The sequence below is a fragment of the Diuraphis noxia genome, unplaced genomic scaffold, assembly GCF_037042655.1.
Source record: "Diuraphis noxia isolate RWA-SAM2 unplaced genomic scaffold, SU_Dnox_SAM2 contig0004, whole genome shotgun sequence".
NCBI classification, from domain to species: Eukaryota; Metazoa; Arthropoda; class Insecta; order Hemiptera; family Aphididae; genus Diuraphis; species Diuraphis noxia.
The window spans coordinates 54,492,746-54,505,758 of NW_028301714.1; the positions used below are offsets into that span (position 1 = coordinate 54,492,746).

Here is a 13,013-nt window from a genome sequence, read left to right on the forward strand (position 1 = left end):
CATAAAACATTTAGACGAATATATACGGCGATAGTATTATAATATTCTATATGATTACACGTTACAATTATTGTATAGCATTTCGTTAGTTCTATCGTATTATATATGTGTACGCTTCGGGCTGAAATTCGGGTGCAGGCAGGAAGCATTGTAAATTGCCAGCAAGCACGGGCCACGTGTATATATATATATATATATATATATATGTACACTAATGCAGTGATGCTAGACTTTTATATTGGAGATGCAAGACGAGCATCGAACCGTAACTCGAAACGTCACTGGTATATACACATTACACACATACGGACATACGACGAGACGCATATGATATTATAATATATACCTATAATAATAATAGTATATAACAAGCCAAGAATCGAATGTTCGTCGACTCGTCGTTATACAGACAACGTTATTGAAATTGAAACGTTACCTCACGGAAATAGCTACCGGGCGATTCATTAAAACGACTATTACACTTATTTTCCAAATTTGTTTTGGGATTTTTGAAAACATATTTTTATAGTCTACTGCATTTCATTAAGCTATTCAATTTGAACCATTTATTTCTTATCGTCGTGTTTTAAAAAACCAAATTGTATCATCTTATTACATATATTTTGTAATACCACTATAAGAAACAAAATACTTTTTTCTAATTTTGATGTATGAATATCGAATAATGTTTGAAAATAATAAAAATATGTTTTTTTTTTTATATGAATGTAAATTTATATTAAAGCAGGACTGCAGGAGTATATAAAACTAAAGGGATATACGGTATATACCTCAACAAAAGTTGTGGTTCACTCAATCATCAAAACTCTCTGAATGCGGTAAAAAACGATTGAGAACGTTATGTTAATAAAAAAAATAACTATTTATTATTCAACATTAACTAATGTTAAATCTGAATTAAAATTTTTTCTTTTAAAATGATCAAATTTTACTTATCGAATTAGTGCACCTAGTTATAAATCACCTTGCATGTATATAATATTAAAAAAAATAACGCTTCAAAACAATTTTATGTGATGTAAACAAACACGAGTATACCAATATAAGGTACTGGTACTTAAAATATAATATGTCCTACATACTCGTGGTTATAAGAGTGTAGGTAAACATAAATCGCGTGTGTAAACATTATGCGTTTTTTTTTTTATTTACCTTTTTATTCTGCGTGTTTATACTGTATATATATTATGACCACTGGATAATGCGAATTATTATTATTTACAACAGCAAGTATAACTAAGTTTTATAATTATCTTAATAAATAATACAAAATCGTATAAAGTATATTCGTATAAAATAATATAAATAACGCATATTGTTATATAAAGCGGGTCGCGTACAGCATCTTAATAGCTCCGTCGACTGATTGCTGAAATGGAAATTCTTATAATCGTTTTTACTTAATATTGGCGTTAGGCCGGTAAATCGTGTAAATAAATATTGTGTGCGAGATGCCAAGATGGTAATTATAGGAGTATACCATCAATGTTATGTAGCATGAAGAAGAAGAATAGTAAAATCACGATAACGCTGTATTTAGTTGGCGCCTTCGTATAGGCACATAATGTATGATTATATACATTTAAACTCGCACGACCGTCGTTAATTAATGCGACGCCGCCGCTTGGACACGCGTATACACTACGTATTTATATACGCGCGTGTGTGTGTATGTGTGTGCAAAATCGCGTGCTCGCCGAGAAGATGCCTGGGTGCTAATAGCTTCAATGGTGGTAAGTGGTTTTGTCGGCCTATTAAAGCTGCTAAACGATTATCGAACGGATTTATAAAAAACATAGCAGGTACACATTATGCGACAATGATATTACTCACGCTCACATAATATATACAAGGTGATTCACCAAGCACGCAGCTTACAGTGCTTATACCCCTTTTTTCTTCTTCAATACCTAATGTAGTTATTCAAAATCTTATTTTTGGAATTTTTAAATATATCAACTCAAAGACCATATTTTTAAATTTTTGAGATTTTAATACGACTTCAGAAGTGTCCTGTGGAGTTACAAACTTCTGTTTTTCAAATAAGAAAATGAGAACCCCCTCTCCCCTTTTTAACTTTAAATTATGTAGTAGATAATTTTTCTGAAAAGTTCGACTTGACGACGTGACATAACAATAAAAATTCATACGAGTTGTTTTTGATTTATTTACCTTTGTGTTCTAAGAATAAAAAGTTCAGAGTAATGTGTTCATAAGATACGAGGACTATGGTAATTTGACAATTTTAATCTATCAATATTAATAATTCCTAAAAATAGCTACCTATAAATACAATAAATTCCGAATCTAACTTTTCGTCCATTTTATATTTTTGTTAAACGATTATTATAAGGACTATTATAGAAAAAACATTTAAATAAGACACATATTATGTTATTAACTATAATAGGAATTAAATTATTTGTATATTTTAGTCATTGATATTAATCTATCAATATCAATAATTTATAAAAATGGCTCAAGTATACTAAATACTATTTCCAATACTACATAATATATTTAATATTTTTATAAAACCATTTTTAAGTACCTACTATTATTCTTACTAAAAACATTTTAATAATTAGAAATCATTCATTCGGGTTTTGAATCTGGCATGTCAAAATTTTCAAAAATATTAACCACTAAATAATTTTGTATGTTACCTTATGTAAAACAGAAGTTTGTATCGCCACAGGACATTCTTTAAGTAGTACAAAAAAACTCAGGAATTTGAAAATATGATCTTTGAGGGTGGAAAAAATGGGGAGAGCATGCTTATTGAATCACCCTGTATATATATATATTTATATTTCGGATCTCGTTTTCAATGCCTCGTTTAACACCGCACCAACCCGACGATGTAGGCATATTTTGTAATAGAAAATATCTATATAGTTACGGGATTCTTATGGAAAATCGTGATCGAATTACTAACATACAGGTACGAGTTATGTACATAATTGGTACAACCTATTGGCTATTATGAGTCTTGCATATGGGTAGGTAACATTGCAGTAGGTATACTTTACGAATTGTCAGATAAATAGTAACTAAAATATTAATGTACTAGATAGAGTATATATATTGTGTAGATAGATACGTCGCACATTTCCATTTACGGGCACATATTAAATTATATACTTACACGTGTAGTAGAACATAATATAGAGAGTAGAGGTTATCAAGACTTGGGTACCTATACGTAATATTTTTAGCAACTGCTGTTGTGTATAGTATTGTAATACATTTATCGCTATAGAATTTGTTTATATATAAACAAGTTAAATAGTTCATCATGTTGTTGCCATTTAAGTAACAACAATACATTAAATGTATAAAACAAAATAAACTCTGCAAATATGTATATATATACACATTTACTTACATATGAATTTAGATCAGAAAATTAGAAATTACTTCACGTATAGAGATATAATAATTATAACAATGATACTGCAAATGTAAAAAAAAATAAACTCGTGTTGTGTTTCGTGGTTGGATTTTCATCGACGTGATTTAATTTTTATGAAGATTCAACCACGAATTATAATCACATATTAATAAGTATTATGTTTAGTTAAAAATTAACTGAGAATAATATGTGGTAGGTATATATTTATTACTTAATATAACCATCCAATGCCCTGCATTATTTCACAAATACAATTTGTATTGTTGTTTTTTGTTTTTTTACTTTATGTAGTCAACAATAGGTTTAATCTATAACTGTTGATATTTTTTTTCAAAATTATATCGTCAAATCATACATCATTAAACACTTAACACGGCATGGTTTTACTAAAAATATATATAATGTGATAAATATTGCTTATATACTTATAAGACTTAATCGCGGTGCGGCACTGCCAGCGCCTGAAGAATAATAACTGCCCATTAATAAGACGTAGGTAAAAAGATTAATTTATAATCATTTTAAGTTATTACTATATGGTCACTCTTTGAACAAATGGAACTTGTTAGTAGCCAGCAGGTAGCTAATAAAAAAAACTGCCATAGTGTGCAGTAATGTATATGTTAGTGGATAGCACTTTATTATTTAACAAGAAAAAGTCAGAATAAAGTAATGTTTATATTATACCTTTATAATACGTCTAAAATTATGATATTTTAGATTCCAAGCAAAATAAAAGACATTTAATACTTAGTAAACTTTCTTAGCTCATTACAATATTATATAAGTTAGTTTATAAATGTCTTATTTATGAATCCAATACAATCTCGTAAAGTAACAAAAACTTATCACATTTAAATGTAATGTAACAAATTCGGAACAAGTATCAAAATAACGTTTCAACATAGCCCTGTAAATATACCAGAGGACACGACTAACTGAAAATATCACGTCTGACGAGTAATTACTATAGGAACTAGGTATGCAATAGTTTAAAAGCAATAAATTTTAAACTTTTAATGAATTCTTGTGATAATCCCAACACGAAGCTTAAATCAAAACAATGTTTTTTAGTTTTAACAACAGTACTATATTAGTATGGTTTAGTTTGTGGCTTATAATGAAAATTAATTTATTACATATTTGAGTTATAAAAATAATACAACATCAGATAATATAGCTAATATTTAAAAGAAATCTTCTTGGAAAGGTGTATTATGCGTGATAGATTACCTATCTATACATACAATTTGTAAATATAAAAGTATAATTACTATAATGTTATATAGGTACATTATTTTTACACATTGTTGTCTGATTTTGTGTTAAGTTAATTGTATTATAATATTACACCCAATTTACAACTAGTTAATTTTCAGACCACCAAGGAATTTCAATAAATTAGCAAACACCGATAACCAAAGTCAAAGGACCCTTCCGGTCGTATTTAATGACTCGTGACCTGGTTTCCTGTGGTTAAAAAAAAAAATCGAACAAAAAAATGGATCACCGAGTCTATATAGAGGTAATAAATTAAGAGAGAGGGGAACAGAAACAAAGTAATAACGATCGAATGTTCTTAGAGTGATAAAATCCCGTGCTTAGAATATTCGCCGCGGAGAGGTCAAAGAAGCCACACCCTAATGTTTGTGTATATAATTCAGGGCGTTGCGTTTCAAAAGGAACCCTTTATTGTTATGCGTATATAAAAAGCGCTCACGATGTTTTCGATACTTAATAAAATGTTTTCCGAATCGATTATGACGACGATGATGTGGAGTGGGGTTAATACATAATATGTTATTATAGATATTATAACTTTTCTTTATTCCTCGACCATAACGCGCTCGGTGGACTCTAATATCCTATAAATCGTTTCAACAAGTTTATATGGTTAACAAAATAAACAAAATGTTACACAAATTATAATACAATCACCGAATTTTCGTGTATAGGTAAATAATTATCTATGATTCAGTATCAGCGATTTACCTATCATATTTAATGTATTAAGATCTGTGGGTGCGTACATAATATTATCAATGAAGTGTGTTTTAGTTGTTTTAGTTGTTTAATTTATTATTTTCGTACGATATGCGTGTTTAATTCTATACGTTATGTGACCTATGACCTGTCCTATGACCCATATAATGAATATTATCTTTACCCACCTTTAAAAGTGGGTAAATTAATGAAAAAAACTATCTTGACTCTCGAGCAAGACAAAAACTATGAAATAATTATTAATTTGGTTAAAAAAGTTAGTATTTTTTATATTAAAAATGTTTCTATCCTGAAATTAATAAACGAAAAATAAATATGTCGTTACTTTATAATTGTTATGCATTATTATTTATTAATTAATAATAATCTTTGAATCTTTTATTATAACTTATGTACATTTTAAGTCAAGAATTCAGAGCGAACCAATATATACACCACCATAAGATTAATTAAGTTGCATAAGCGTTCCCTACAATGTTTAAATGTCAACTCCTTATGAACATTAATTTTGGTTAATCCTATAGTCTACAATATTATGTGTGTGTCTTTGAGATGTAATAACGTTTATTGTTTTACTTAACTGTTATTAATTATTATAAATCATTAATGATCGAAATTTAATAAACTTGTGTTGGTCCGATTGTGATCTTAAATATCTTATTGTAATTTGATTATGATTTTTTTGTATTTTTACGCAAACAATAGTTTCTAAAGCGTTATTGTGTGTACTGTTTTCGATGAGTCTATTACATGCAATTCACGGCGTATCGGTGCACACTTAAATTGATGTTTAAGTATCTTTTTTAAACATTGAAGTGTCCATATAAATTTATTTTATTGTACATAAGGTATTAAGGTCATCGATATAGTAATATAGTCGTTGCCACAGCATGTTAAATAAATTTGTGTTTAACAACGTATCGTTATTTTTTGCACGTATGTAAAACCACGGTAGTCGACGAGGTGCCATCTGTTTTAATTATGTAATCACGAATACATTCAAATTATATACGATCGTATTTATATGTATCACCAATATTAAATCTTAGCATCCGGTCGTACAATTAAAAAACAATTTTAATTTTGCGTTGCTTACTATTTAATTTCTAGTCGCGTTGATATATTATAACTACGTAATTTATCATTAATACTCTATACGTGGTGCTGAATGTTATGGTATTGTGATGAACAGTTTATAAAGCTAATTTAATCGTATGTAAGTATCTATGTGTCTTTAAAACGCTTGCAGATGTTATTCGATTGTCATATTAACAGCTAATATACGACAATTGATGTTTATATAGGCTTAAAAGATTAAATATGAAATATCTTTAAATAAAAAAAAACTATACATATATGACCTTCTTTGAACAATACTCTATTATATATATACATAATAAACACACGTAAACCTTGACCCTGTAACACATATATTTTATAACAACGTTTTTATTGAAAATATTGAATCTATCGTTTATCTTTTGTACACAATTTATTATTATAGTCGTCTGTTGACATTTTATATTGAAATCTTAAATATATTAAAGATGTAGGCGATAGCAAAGTTTGCGATAGAATTTTATCGATTTTAATCAGTATTGACATTTTATCTCATTCTATGAATCGTACATGTTTTTGAATATAATCCGTCAACAGGTATAAAGGTATAGGTACTTAATACATCGACATCAATAAATTAATAAAAGATATACCTAAATTGTCCCCTATTGACATTTTTATTTCAAAAATAAAATGTTCGTATTTTTAATCGATATCCACGTGCACTGATTTTACAGCATAGAAAATTTTTGAATTGGCTGTTTACAATTATTTCGTATAATTATTATTTGTATTGGGTGGAAACAATAAGAAAACAAATGCTGTAACAACTAATATCATTGTATGATAAATTATATATGATATATTATTGTATACGGTATACCATATATGTAAGAGATCTTTTATATTATGATGAATTACGAAACAAAATATGTGAATATTATGAAGATATGCTATTGATAGTGTGGAATTGTAGAAACAACAATTAATAGGTAATCTTATTTGTATTCAATTTTATAAAATTAAAAATATCGTTGAACTCATATTAATTAATATAATTGAGAAATTACGGAACAATGTAGGTATGTATGTTAAAAAAAAACATGTGAATGACTGTGACAATTATTTAGATCTTGGAAAGATTGCGGGTTTAAAAACTCTAATAGCTCTTTTAGTAACGGAATATAACAAGATACATCGTCTAGTCACTACCATGCTCTATATTTTTCTTCTGAGTATTTTTAATGCTCCTTTGTCTAAAGACATAAAACGCATTTAATAGGAAATAAACAACTTTTCCACGGGTAAGCAACATACACTCGACGTAAATGGTAACAATTAATAGCTTGTATTTTTTTCTATCGATTGTACTTGTAATTATATAATGTAGCCTATAGGCATAGGTATAGCCGTGGGTACAAGGGAATTTCAAAATTTCATTTAACTTCTTTTTTCTTACTTTCATTACATATAATATAGTATATAAACCATGATGTTGATGCTGTACCAATAAAAATAAAAAAAAATAATAAAAAAAATATAGTATATACATTATACATTATAAATATATAATAAATGTGGCTTTAATCTTGTATACATATTACCTATAGTACCTACACATATTGCGTACTTAAAAATATCAAAATATAATGTATCAGAGACGTCTTATAGAGTGAGAAGAACAGACAATTTATATTCTGTATAGTTTTTCCTCGGTGAACTGTTAATAATTACACTTATTTGTTTATCAAATGTATAATCTGTTTTAAATCCAACTCAAGGATAGGATTAAGATTTTTGATGCCTCCACATTTTTCATTATAAATCTTAATATATTTGACTAGGAAGTAATATTTTTGTATCATTTCAATCGTTATGTAATATCTGTTTTATATTGTAAATATATTTTTTTTCAAATATAAACTGAAAAACTAGTGACCACATTTTAACATTTGTATTAGTGCGTCCTGGGTTGCAGTCCCTTTAGTCTCTATTGATGGTTATGATAGTACCTACACATCATCGGCTCAAATAAAATCATACTATGCTTGTTTCTTGTGCAGATATATAGATGGACAGCGTAATTATTCAAAAGTTGCTATTTTGAACTGATATATTTCCATTAGTTTTAAATCGACAGACGACAAGACAAAAAGATACGTACTTTTTGTACACGAATTTCATACAAAATTTATTGTTTTCTACTAATGATATTATTGTACGTCCATATTAGAGATAGTGAGTTCTGTGTCATAGATATTTGACAGCAGTCTCATAATTTTGGTGTCCTATTTCGCCGCCAAACCACCCAGTGGGTCTAAAATATCAGGTTTCCAACCTGGTTTTTAATTTCAAGTATACCGTAGTCTCCTGCAACCCACGCTTATATAAATGTGAAAAAGTAGCCATAATGTTGTTATTTTAATGGTGCTACTGAAAATTCACAACATATTATTTCAGTGTTACAAAATAAATGACTAGGTAATGAGTAATATGATTTGGACTTGGTGATTTTAAGTAGGAAGCAAATACAACTATTAGATACGATCTATACCGCACTGTAGGTATTTTAAAAATAAATCGAACGGTAAACAGTGACACGACTGTAACACGACGGCTACGTCTTGAACAGATTAATTGAGGCCCATGTTATATAACGTATTTGTACAACACAACTTCGTGTCAGTTAGTTTCTAACACGGTTCAAAATGTTCAGTACATAAGGGTGAGAAATGGTCCAAGAGATATACACTAATTACACCACGTGTTTAAAGTTGGCTGAATAACGGAGGCACAGCGTCCTGTACAACCGTGTGTGAGTATATTATTAGAGGCGGAACCACGGCAGTAGTCGAGGTGAGTATTAGTTGAAACGCTTGGGGGCAACAAATTATTATTATTGCATGCACCTATATATAAATACTGTAGCATAAAAATTAAGTTTTATTTTTACACTATAAAATTATATTGTACGTACAGTTTGACAGGCGGCAGAACGCACACATATTTATACATATTTATTACAACAAATGTCAACTAAAGAAGCATCGAAGTCTTAAATATTATACACATATTATAAATTCTTAATTAATCCAAATGTTTAGATCTTCACTTGAGATTTAATCTTAAATATTTTGACTTCTTATTAATTATCACGTATTCACGTCCGTCCAATGAAAAAAAACAATCAACCCAGTTGAAAATATAATACAATATTTTATTATTATAATATAAAAAAACAAATATACAATCTATTACAATTTACAACAACTACAGTTTATGATTTTTCTCTTAAATTCGTTCGATGACAAGAAGGACATCGGGAGAATTATTGTTTTTTTTTTTCATTTAAAACGGTTTCGTGCGCATAGATCGTTTCTTATAGTTTTGTTTGCCCCGTATTCTCATGACATCGACCTCCGAGTCAATTAATTTTTACTGGGCGAGTCGCGTATATGCACATCGCAATTCACAGCCCACCTCGGAAATGAGCGCCCGTGCCTCCTCCACACGTTGCCACTTTTGCCATACCGAATATACTATAACAGGTATACGATGATATTATTATGTTAATAATATCGTCCGCCCCCGATTCGTCTGTTTATTTTATATCATATCATTCACGTAATGGAATCTTATTGTTTTTTTTTCTTTTTCAAACACACATTAATGATTAATATAGCATGATCGAGCGCGTAGGTATTTTTTGTCGGTTGTGTTGTTTTGAAAAATAGAAATGTAGACGTCTCGAAAATCGTTTGGACCAACGGTGTTGCACAGCGACGCCACCGCCGTTGCGTACAAAAATATATATTTCAGTCGAAGCGCTAAATCATTCCGAGAGCGGAAAACGCGGTGACTGCAGCGTCGTCGCACTCGTCGGTGTAATCGTGCGGGTGGCTATTTCCGTCGCAGACGTACACAGTCGGTCGCCAAGTCCAAACTTAGCGCCATGCACGCACGCGCCGCGAATGCCCCCGTTACCGGTGAAACCTGCGAGGACTCGTGTACCCATATTTAATAATTAAAGGTTACGTTGTCGCCATGAACCGTACAAAATAATTACAGAATTGAATGTCAATCGTGTTTTCAAATTAAAATTGTTTCAGTCTAACGAGAGAGAGTGTACGAGTAGAATGTAGGTACGCGATGTACAATATTTATCACGAATCGCCGAAATGATAAACGTTTCGAATGGCAGGGGTCGATACAATAATAATATGCAATTAATGTATTAATTATCATTTTTATTGCTGATAATAACAAAATATTACAATATTATATTATACTGATTATTAATGGTATAGTTTTGATTGTATTATTGATGTTAAAAACCTTTAATATGTTTTTTTTATCATAACATTTCCATCGATTGAAAATTCTAGCAAAAATGACATTCTGATTATTTTATCGGTTTTAATAAGTTATTCATAAGTCACAGACCGATATTAATTATCTTATTACCTAACAATTCGCATGCACAGCCATATCGGTCGCCACATGATTTTGTAGCGATATTATATATTTTTTAAATAACACTGACATCCACTTGGTTGGCTGATAATGATTCCCTGATTTTAGAAAACCAAAAGCGTGACTGGTTCAGTCCTTATTATGGGGTAAATTATCAAAGCATGGAATTCCAATTAATGGGAAATTAGAAACATATCTGATATCTGAACATAATATAATTCTATAATTCTATTGCAGGTAGCTTCCGGCAGCTAACCGCCGTCTCGTCTAATTCTTAACAACTCTCGAACAAACTCCGTTCGAAAATCGCTAGTAATAAGTGAAGTAAGCGAAGCGTTGTGTGTACACCTACGTACATTTAAGAACATCCGGATGACCGGATCACTTCCAGTCTAATGGAACGCGTCACCCTTTTCCACAGAATTACTAGTCGTGAGCGGTGCACAAAAGTAAAACGCACAGATGTACGATGCCATCTAGTTATATGTATGGTATGAATATGTTTGTATATCTTCACATGGTGTTCATATATATAGAACGAACACGCGACTATACGATTGTTATTGAAGTATATAGTTTAACATAATGTAATGTGTGAAATCCGAATAAAATTTAAAAAAAGTCAAGAAATCGCTAAGGTATTTAAATGACGTAAAAAATAATATATATTTGATTTGATGAAAAACTTTTCTTTTTATTCAACTTGTCTTTTTCATGTGTCCTGAAGATTTGATCACGTTTTCCTAGTTACACAAACATGTGTTTATTTTTCAATATGTTTTTTATTGTCTTATTCATAAAATATATTGTATTCAAAAAATTTGCATACACGAGTGTGAAATAATGGATTAAATGGTTTAATGAAAGATACTTACCATCAATTCACAAATAAAAAGGGTAAAAATCAAACACAAATGTTAGAGTAACGTCTTTTTAAATTAAAGGTTTTGATAAAGTATAATACTCTCATTGCTTTTTCTTAAAAAATATTGAAATAAAATAATTAGACCTTTATGTTTTATTGCACAAATATATTATATAAATTACGATGAGGTACCTATACCGTCTACAATCAAAAACATAATAGTTAAAAATCTTCAATTAATAATTAAGTATAATAAATTGATAACACGAATAAAAAAACGATAAATTTCCTATATAAATAATTTATTCAAACTGTTCAAATATTTTCCAACGAACATTGTTCCGCTTAACAAATCACTTACTTAATAATTAATTAAGTTATATTAACTAAAATTAAATAAGCTATTGCTTATCCATCTGCAAAGAATATCTCGTGTATAGTAGAGCTCTGAAATTCTAAAAAATTTCATCAGTCATCGTAAGTCTAAAATAAATGACAGATAACCCGTCCCAGACGCTTGAAAAGTAACCGATATACATACTATATGTATATTATATTCTCTCCTCAAAACTTGTCTTACACTGTGGTTACTGATTTTTCTCCGTCGTCTTTCCTTATTTGTCAATTTTTTTTTCATTCATTACTTTTACTTATTGTATAACTCACTATAGTATGCGTATAGTATACTAGTATACGCACTGTATAGGTTGTAAATAAAAAATGTTAAAACAAATATATTAATTCGTTTATTAGAAAAAAACCTGTATTGTATTATATTATATTGTATTGTAATGTATTTATATTAATCGAAGAATATACATATACGTAATAAACTAGTAATAGAATAGGGGTGTGTATAAAATATATTATAAAACCAAAGATATAAAATTTATATGACTTAAATATAGTATTTAAGTCTTTAAATTGATTTGACTTGATAGATGTGAATGAAGTTTGGTGAATGACATAAGGTTAGACCATATTAACACATAATTACCCGGTAATTGAGGTTTAATGAACAAAAATGCTAACCTTAATTGATACAGTCAAACAAACATACGCTTACATATTTGTCAATTTACTGCAATAACCCGGCAGTGTCAGCAACAAAATTACAAAAATGAGCTAATAAATAAAGTGAAGGGCGAGGCCTATTTTACCTACACCTTAACCTTA

At 29.3% G+C, this 13,013-nt stretch overlaps 1 protein-coding gene across 2 annotated transcripts in view; it reads right to left on the reverse strand.

Annotated features, from left to right (window-relative positions):
• if (integrin subunit alpha inflated) overlaps nucleotides 1–13,013 on the reverse strand; it is a 75,701-nt gene that overhangs the window by 37,951 nt on the left and 24,737 nt on the right. The gene's annotated exons all lie outside the window — the stretch shown is intronic.